The 9,273-nt window shown below is 43.4% G+C and overlaps 1 long non-coding RNA gene across 1 annotated transcript; it reads right to left on the minus strand.

Moving 5' to 3' along the window:
• Position 1: 1 nt before the first annotated feature.
• LOC135579533 (uncharacterized) lies at positions 2-8,766 on the minus strand. Its single transcript, XR_010472745.1, has 3 exons — positions 8,670-8,766; positions 8,078-8,153; positions 2-6,167 (listed from the first exon to the last, which is right to left on the minus strand). It is a non-coding gene; the product is annotated as an uncharacterized LOC135579533 (long non-coding RNA).
• Positions 8,767-9,273: the final 507 nt, after the last annotated feature.

The raw sequence follows: 9,273 nt of genomic DNA on the forward strand, positions 1-9,273 counted from the left end.
TTGGCAGGAGGGTCCTGTTCATACCAGGGTCCAGCTGAGGGAGCTGACAACAGCGGATGCTGCTGGGTCTGGTGGGGAGAAGCGACAGGAGCAAATCAAGCCCTACAGGCTTTTCACATCACGCAGTGACCCACCAGCATGAAGTCACCTGAAGGATGGACATCTTAAACTCCACGACATTTTATACATCTTAAATTTATGCCAACAAAACTGAAACAGAGCTAAACAGATATTTCCCCTCACTCCTGGTAAATTTTCACAAGCTGGATCAGTTTAGGACCATTATTTTTTTTAATAACCCAGGTGTTGCTTCAAGAGAAACTAGAGCTGAAGGATTGTTAAAAGTAAGGAACACAGGTATCCAAAGAGCACACCGACCCAAGAATTAAACTAGTAGTCCTTGACAAAAATAAACCATTACTGAAGTAGAACCTAATCTTAATAGATTTTTTAAATGTAATTTTTTTAAGGTATACAGCCCAAGAACTGAGTGTTATCTAGAAGTTAAAATGTACTGGTCTCTCTAGATTCTCCCCAAGTCCCAGAGCCAACACGTTACTGGGAGTTTAACTGCAAACACTCACAGAAGGACACCAGTCTATTTTAGTCCTCAGGGTCATTTTTTACCCTTCTGTGGAAATACCCATTTCAAGTCCCTTTGCTTCTGACCCCTCAGGCAGCCCTTAGTCCCATTCCCAGCACTTGGAGGATCTCTTTGAGGAGTGTGATGACAGAAGAAAGGGATTGAAGGTCCCTTGAGAGGTTATCTAATCCATCTGCTTATCTAGTCCATTCAGGAGGAACAGCCCTACTCTATAAATGTGAAAACCTCAGGACTCTCCTGTACTGCAAGACATTTAGTTGCTAAGCCAGGGTGGGAGGAACATAAAGCTTTCCGAGAGGATGACTCCAGCAGAGAAAATCTGTACCCAAAGAGACCTGATAGAGCCAGACACAGAAATAATAAGGAGCAAAACCACTGTGAGGCATCCTGTAACTTCTCTGCTGCTGCAACACCCATTAGGGATATAACACCTGTGCAAGCTAAGGCAGCTTTGCAGAGCTGCTGCATCCAGTCTGCATGCTAAATGAACCCTCAGGATCTCAGTTGTAAGCTTCTCACCTTGCACCAGCCTTTCTACCAGCACACCAACAAATGGGGACTGACAGGAGCACGGTGGCTCCTCAAGACCTGATAGATGAGCGTGAAATGTGAGCAACAGGGCAACCTGCATTAAAACCTCCAATCTGCTCGGAAATGCATCTTTCAACCCAAAAAGAACAAAAATCGGGCAACATTCTGAGAACTTCAGGTGTATTAGGACACTGACACAAAGGAAGACTCATCTTCAGCTTAACTTCAGAAGGTTGCTTCGGAGAAACTATTTAATACTGTGTTGTATTTGGGATATTTGGGATGTTGAAGTGAAGTTCCATCTGTTGCTTTATTTAAAAAGGGGCCATTAATATGTTTTCAAACTACTCAAGCAGGAATACAACTTGTGACATAAAGTGGGAGGTTGGTCTGTCTTTCTCACACATCAGCCAACCAAACCCAGCCCTTAGCTGCAGTTGTCTAGGTGGAATGCATGAGAGCTACCTCCTTGGTCATCAGCTGAAATAACGGCTTTCAAGACAAAGCCCAGGTATGATTTTTGCCACTATTTTCAAACCAGACAGCTGCTTCTGGGTCAGTAAAAGCGCTTCTTTTTCTCTGCCCAAATTACTTATTTCCTAGGTTCTTACCAAATCTTTTTAGCCCTCATATGCAAGAATTGCAAGAGTGATTTTGATTTAAGTGATAGAACGAATATCCCCAGGAGAGCTAGAGAACCCCATGCTACCTCAAACATTGGCACATATGTTTCCATGGTCCAGTATTGCCTGAGATTTTGTAAACAACGTCTGGAGAAGCTGAGACACACGCTGCAAAGGAGCAGCTTCCCTCCTGGACACGTAGCATTTCCAAGAAAAGGACGTTCTGTTCTCCGCCACCTCTAAAAACAAAACTGATCCTGTCATCTCCATGTTTGTTTTGCTACGTCGGATATTTTTAAATTGTTTATTAAATACACTGGTGATTTAATTGAGTGTTTGTAATAGCATGAGAACTGTGCCATTGGCTTGAGCCAAGAGCCAGAAGGCACACAGAAAAACCCTCCCCGCCACGCTGCCTCTGCCAGGCCTCCATGGCTTGCAGAAAATCCCTTTCCGATCACCCAGTGCTAAACCTCCTCAATGTCACTCCCCCAAGCACCAACTGGGGTAAAACTGCTGCGAGAAGTTGTCTCAGAGTCTGAACTCACGCACAAAGGATCCCTCTTTATTTTAACCATAATCGCCGAAAATTGTTTTCCAAATCCTATCGTAATCACAATGTAGAAAGATTCCGTGTAAAAACCATTTTGCTGCCTTTACCAAAATCATAGGACTTGTGCTATAGTACTATCGCACTTGAAACTACGATAAGGAAAGCTCATTACATTTCATTGCAGAAGCGACCAAACATGAAATGTATACAGCAAAACAATTTCAAGGAAAAATCTTGAAAGATCCCATTTCAGGAAAATGAAAATGCAGGGGTTTCTATCTAGAAACGGAAGGGAGGACTGTGCTTAGGTAGTTTCAATGCTAAAACAAATACCAGAAAACAAGGAAATCAGCTTTGTAATAATGAAATAAAGTCACTGCAAATTAAGTGACTGCTTACACAAAGTACACTAAACAAAAACAATGTTAAAATTATAATACTAAGACATAAATCCAAAAAAGGGGAATTCTAAATTGTCAGCTCCTTGCCTAATGTAATTATTTTTAAAATGACACTTTTCCAGAAAGATCCCTTATTCTCAGCTTATTTTTTTTCAGTATATTAGGCCATAGAGTAAGAATGAATAAACTATTACTTACACAGTTTGAGTAACGCTCCAAATCTCACATTCACAGATAAATGTGTGAGGCTCAAGGCACCCAGCAATGCTACCAGGACTGCATTTCACTGAAGCTGTCTCTCTTCCCATCAACACCATGGTCCAAAGTCACTTCCACAGGGGAATCAGTGACAATTATGTCCCGCTACCCCATGTTTTCCGCAAAACCAAAAGCAAACAGCAAGCAATGGAAATGCCTTTCTCTCCAGGTGGCTGCCTTACCTCAGGGGCTCCTCATTGCCCACTCACAGCAAAGGTTCATGGTTGAGCTAGAAAGCCACATGGACACTGGTCCCTCTGCAAGGCCACCCATGGGAGATGCACCATGACAGCACCATGGGAGACCCTGAAGAGAGAAACAAGTGAGAAGGGATGAGCCAAGGACCCCAAGCACCATGGTTTCACACAGACGGAGTTGAAGAGCCACAATGGGTGATATCTCACCCTTGTTGAAGGGTTGAACACTGACCTGAGCTACCAGCAATAGAAGTTCTCAGTCACCACTGTAAAAGCTGTGCCTGGCCCTTGATAGAGCAGTGCCTGGCTGGGAGGCAAAGGAGCCTGACCTGAGCTGGAAAGGGAACCCAAACCGCCATGGGTGAAGGAGCCAGTCTCCAGGAGGCCTGAGCATCAAAGTGAGAGTGGAGATGAAAGGGAGCAAAATGGAGACAGAAGTGACAGGGAATGCATGTACCAGGTGCCACAGGAGACAAAACAGGAAGATGGTGGGAGAAATGTATGAAAGAAAAAAGCATGGAGGAGTCAAAAATTGAGGAAAGGAAGGGGGAACTAAGAAAAGTACTTACTCCACTTGAGGAGGGGGCCCTGACCCCTGGAAGACTCCCAGTTAGACAAAGCCCTCCTCCCGTTTCCAAATTCCCCTTATATGGACAAGAAATATTTTCCTTCTGCTCCTGATGGAACAAACTGGGACATGCCTTATAGCAAAAGCTACTGACGCAAAGTCAACACTGGCACAAAAACAAATGGGTCTGAGCTGCCCACGAATGTGTTTAAGGTGGCAGGGAAAATGTGGCTCTGGGATGGCAAAGGGCAGGAGCTTAAGTCAGTATGAAACTGAGTTTGATGCATTAACTAAAGGGATTATACAGTGTGATCACCTGCAAAGAAAGGCAACTTATTTCAACAGTCCCAAAGACCCCCACCGCTGTTCCCAAATCCCACCGTTCCTTCTGTGCCTCGGCTTGCTCCCATGGACCCAGCAGCACCAGGCTTCGAGAATAAAGGACAAAGGCACAAAACAGATTTAGAAGTTGCTAATGTAGCACCATACATATTTATACTCTTACATGGATAAGATCAACTTTTTCACTTAGGGCCAATTAAGGGCTGCAAGAGCACATACAGATCCATCCCAAAATAATGCTTTCTGTATATTTCAGGAATGAGCCTTAACTATACTTAGGATAAGGAATTTATCTTCATGTGATGAGCCTGACCTCATCATCTACAAAGGGAGAGTTTGTGAGCAAGTAGACACTCCTCTCATCCACAAGGTCCAAATCACCAGTATATTTCTTATATTTAAAGTACTGATCTGGAACCCATTGCTGTAGTGTCTGGGTGCCTCATAGTCTACCTAAAAATAGACAAATATCAGTTACCCAAGTGGGTGACTCATAATCATACGTGAGCCCCTTCCAGTGTGAGCGGGTTGGCTGGTTAATTAACTCGAAGTCTGACTAACAGATGATCCTAATACTATCCTCAAACTATTATCAAGTATGTGTAAGAGGGCCAAAGTGCACAAAGCTAGTAGACTTATCTCTCCATCCCTTCTACAGCATGTGCTAGGAAAAAATCTCTATTCTCAGACCAGAATTTATCCCTATTGACAAGAAGCGCTCATAGAGCTCTTTCTGTCCCACATTCAAAGTATGGGCAGAGGGGCAGATTTCTATCATAGCACCAGTGAAGATGTACTGGTCCAACCCTTCACCAGAACAGGAACTCAGCATAAAATTCAGTTCACTCTTCAGATATTTGCTGTGATGCTCGTGAAGCCTATTGCTGATATTTCTGATAACTCAGCCTCGCCCTCCATATCCTCCACATTCCTGATGAATTCACAGTTTATTGGGACAATGCTTCTGAATCTTGGCCTCATGGAAAATAGCTTTTTAAACTATGTAGGTATTTTAAAATAAGAATATTTTAAAATGAGCAGAGCCCTTTGGGATCTGATAGGTAGTTTATTTCCCTGATTTTAGTTTAGTTTTTAAAAACTCCTGTCTTCATATAGGTATACGCACACGAGAAAATACATATACACACATACATACAGGACCATATGGAACTCTTTTTGCCAAGGCAGACTCAGCCTGGAGGAGGTTTGCTGGCAAGCACAGGAACCTTTGCCATCTTTTGACTCAGCAGTAGCCCTCTCGCTGCCAGCAACACTAGTTTACTTATTATTCAAAAATGCAGAAAAAAGTCCTGGTTTTAATTTCCTTTAAAAAGCTACCACACTCAATTGTTCCAAGAAAAGTAAAGTTCACCTTTTTTTCCTTAAAATAAAACAAACAACCAACCAAACAAGGAAAAAAGCCCCACAAACAGATCTTGTGGCACCTCTCTATGAAGTATTACAACTGACCACCTTTAAAAGACACTTGAAGTTCAAGCCCATGTCACACTCCACATGCTGGTTGCTTTCCAGTCCAAGCAACTCCTCTGGTCCTCTGGGCTGGAAAGGGAAGGAAGGGGGATCCCAGCAGACACTCATCTCTAATCAGCAGCTATAATTGCACTTTCCTTCAGCTGGCTCCAGCATTTTCCAGGCTAAACCCCACCGTTCTCATGCAAGAAAAACTCTTTGGAAGTCAAAACAGAACTACCACTCTGAAGTCGATGAAAAGTGACTTTTTGCGCCTGCCTGCAGGTGCTGGCTACAGTCGCTTTTCGACATTCCTGCATTACACCAGCTTTGTGTGTACAGATGAGTGAAGTTCCTCCCCAGTGACTGATTTGAAGAGACTTATTACTAGCAACAGCTGCAGGAACTCTCATTTTGCTCAGGAGATAAAAATGTGTGTTTTGGAGCCAAAGAACCAGACAGTCAGAGTAAAACACACCGAAGTCGATGAGAAAACTCCTACCAACTTCAGTAGGATGAGGAACTCGTCTTTCTCCTGGTGGCTAATGGGTACAAGCAGTCGTGCCGCTTGGCTTTGTGGCTTCTTCACAGCTCGCACCTCGAGTGTCTGTTCCGCAGCCCTGCAGCATACACGGACAGCAGTGTCAGGTGTAAGATCAGAGCTCAGATCACAAAGTGGTCTTGTATCTACATCAATCCCAACTGTTTTTCTGTACAGAAATATATGCTGGCCATGAATGAGGAAAACATCTGGTCTCATAACTGCTTCTATGGGATCTATTGAGCTGGACTGAGAGGACTCTTTAGGGCTAAATGCACACAAACAATACTTCTCCTTGGGTTGCTAATTGAGTTTCCTATCGGCATTCCAAAATGTGTGAAAACAAAGACAGTTCAGGTTTTCACCTTACTTTATTGACTATTTCGAAGTGGTGTTCACCAGTGCCTACATAATTATCTAAGTGAGATAATACAACAAATACCTTTCAAGCCACATGACTGCATCAGTGGATGATCTGTGCATATTACTTGTGCCATGAAAAATACTGTTACAGTAAGTGAGGCTTTTTCAAAGTTATCCTTCAAAAGTTTGGGGTTTTCTTGTAGGAGTTATGAAAGTATAATACATGAAAACAAACGGAAAAAATGTGCTATAGAGGAAACACGGTGTTCACCACAAAAGCCAGCCCAAAAGGGAAGAAAAAATCCCAACATTGTTCTGTGCTGGTTTTCTTTCAGGGAAAATAATAAACACGAATAGTGCAAACAGGCAGTTCTAGAACCTGACCAGAGTCTGAACACAGGCAAGAAAATCATGTTGTGCTGTTGGTTTGTTTGGGATGGGTTTTTCTTCCCCTTTCATTTTAAGATGCTTGTGAATTCCATGGGATACTTTCAGCCTGATGTTGGGAAACTATTAGAAAAAAAAAGACAATATCATATCCCACACCTGACCTTTTTCTCTCCACTGAATGCTTTTCTGGCTATATTTTTTCCTTTCCTTTTGAGATTCCTTCTTATTCTAGAAAAGAGCCACCCAGAACCACAACGGAAACAAAATAGCTGATTTTACATGAAATTAGCGGCAAAATCGATTATACAGAGCATATCCTCAAATCTACCCTGTGAACACACTAGAAAGATAGAAACATCTGAATTATTTGGGGTAAAAGCAGTGTGATACTAAAGTTGTCGGCATACTTCTCGGCGGCAAACAATGATAGGATGAGGGGTAATGGGATCAAGCTGGAACACAAGAGGTTCCACTTAAATTTGAGAAGAAGCTTCTTCTCAGTGAATGTGACAGAACACTGGAACAGGCTGCCCAGGGAGGTTGTGGAGTCTCCTGCTCTGGAGACATTCAAAACCCACCTGGACATGTTCCTGTGCGACCTCACCTGGGCGTTCCTGCTCCAGCAGGGGGATTGGACTAGATGATCTTTTGAGGTCCCTTCCAATCCCAAACATACTGTGATACTTTCTGCATTAGCAAAGGCTGACAGTTTGCACCGGGGGTCAGAAAGTTCTTTATGTAATGGGGTTTTCTCATTTAATGAAGGTAAATACACCTCCCTCTGCCATTGAGCTGGGTTTTTTCTACTTCTGTTAGGGATTGCAGGAGTTGACATAAAAAATTAGAAACCCCCTGGCATGAAAACAAAGGAGTAATTTAAAAGACATTCAAACTACAAATCTTATTTCTGTCTAAAATGTCATTTGTGCCAATGTACAGTATGCTGTGAGTAAAGTGAATTCTGCCATGAATGTTACTAAAGGAAAACCATTTGTATTGTAACTCCCACCTTGGGGCTTGTGTCTGGATCTGTTTTTTTCGAACAGAGGGGTTTTCTTTCCTTACTTTAAAACTGCTGTGTAGAAAGAATTTTTTTTTCTTCTGTAATTTCAGCATCTAGAGAGGAAGTCATCCCTTTTGCCCTTACCAGCATCCTCAGGGTGAGCCCTTCCCTTTGGTTCCCCTTCTCTCTGTTGCCAGGAGCTGAGAGCTGATGCTCCCATGTGAGTACCTCACCTATTGCTCATCTGACAAGCGATTCCTACAAGATCCAGAGGACACGGACTTGGCCCCTCTCTCCTTTGTCTGTATCCTGAAGCAAGGAAAGAAACAAGTTTTACCTTCAGAGCCTACAGAAGAGCACTCAGGTACATGTGGTTATGCTCCACCCATGCAGTGTATGCATGCTCTGGACTGTGCCAGCTCATGGAGGTCCTGAGGTATCTCGCTAACTTGGCATGAACCATGTCTCAAGCTCCTGCACCCAACCTCCTTCTGAAATACAAGAAGGAAATTACAGTCTGACACCACCCCCACTTCTACCACCCTGTCATCATTGAAATTTGACTTCATTAGTGTCTTTTCCCAGGTACATCCAGGTTGTTGTTACGTTTCTGCTCAACAGACTTACTCACCAAGCAAATCGGCAGGTCCAGGTCCAGGCAGGGGTCTCACTGAAAGTGGCAGCACTGGATTTTGGCCTAGGAAGCCAAACCAAACCTGATGGCTACCAGGGACATCATCTTTATCCTCTGATTGTTCATGCTGCAAACCATCAGTGCTGCTCAGCATCTTCAGGTTACACCAGGGGCTCTCTTGAAAGACTTACCATAAGGGACATCTGAAGAGCAGCTGTTGCACCGTTCACCCCTCATCTTCCAACGTGCAATGCCATGTGTCCAACACAGACGTCATTGAGACATCCTGCTTTAAACAAACCCTGAGTCTCAGCATCACGGAGCCCTACCTGGGATCTTTATACTGTACAACAGACAAGTGCAATCAATCAAAGAAACAAGTAATACTGTACATAGCAAAATAAATGATGTTTTGTTTTCTACAAACAACTTCTTGAAGGTGATGCTGGATTCTTCCGAGATACCCAGGGAAAGATGTGTTGCTGCCCCTTACCTGTCCTTACCTGTCTAAATATTCATGGATCTAAAAGAGATTGATACTTCTGAGGTCCCTGAAATTTTGCCCCATTTGGTCAAATAAGTTCAAAATCGGAGGACGGGGGAGAGGGACACACATACACACACACAGAGTGAGCACATAAACTCACTTTCATAGTAACCATTTAGCCCACATCCCATCTTCCTTTCCTGCAGCTCCCCAGGCCTGTGCAGGAACTGAGGGCAGGACAGCAGAAGGACATGTGCCACCTGGACCTTCTTACTGTGGGAAATCTTCCTTTGTGTTGAACAAGAGCA

The sequence above is a fragment of the Columba livia genome, chromosome 5 (assembly GCF_036013475.1).
Source record: "Columba livia isolate bColLiv1 breed racing homer chromosome 5, bColLiv1.pat.W.v2, whole genome shotgun sequence".
Lineage (NCBI taxonomy): Eukaryota > Metazoa > Chordata > Aves > Columbiformes > Columbidae > Columba > Columba livia.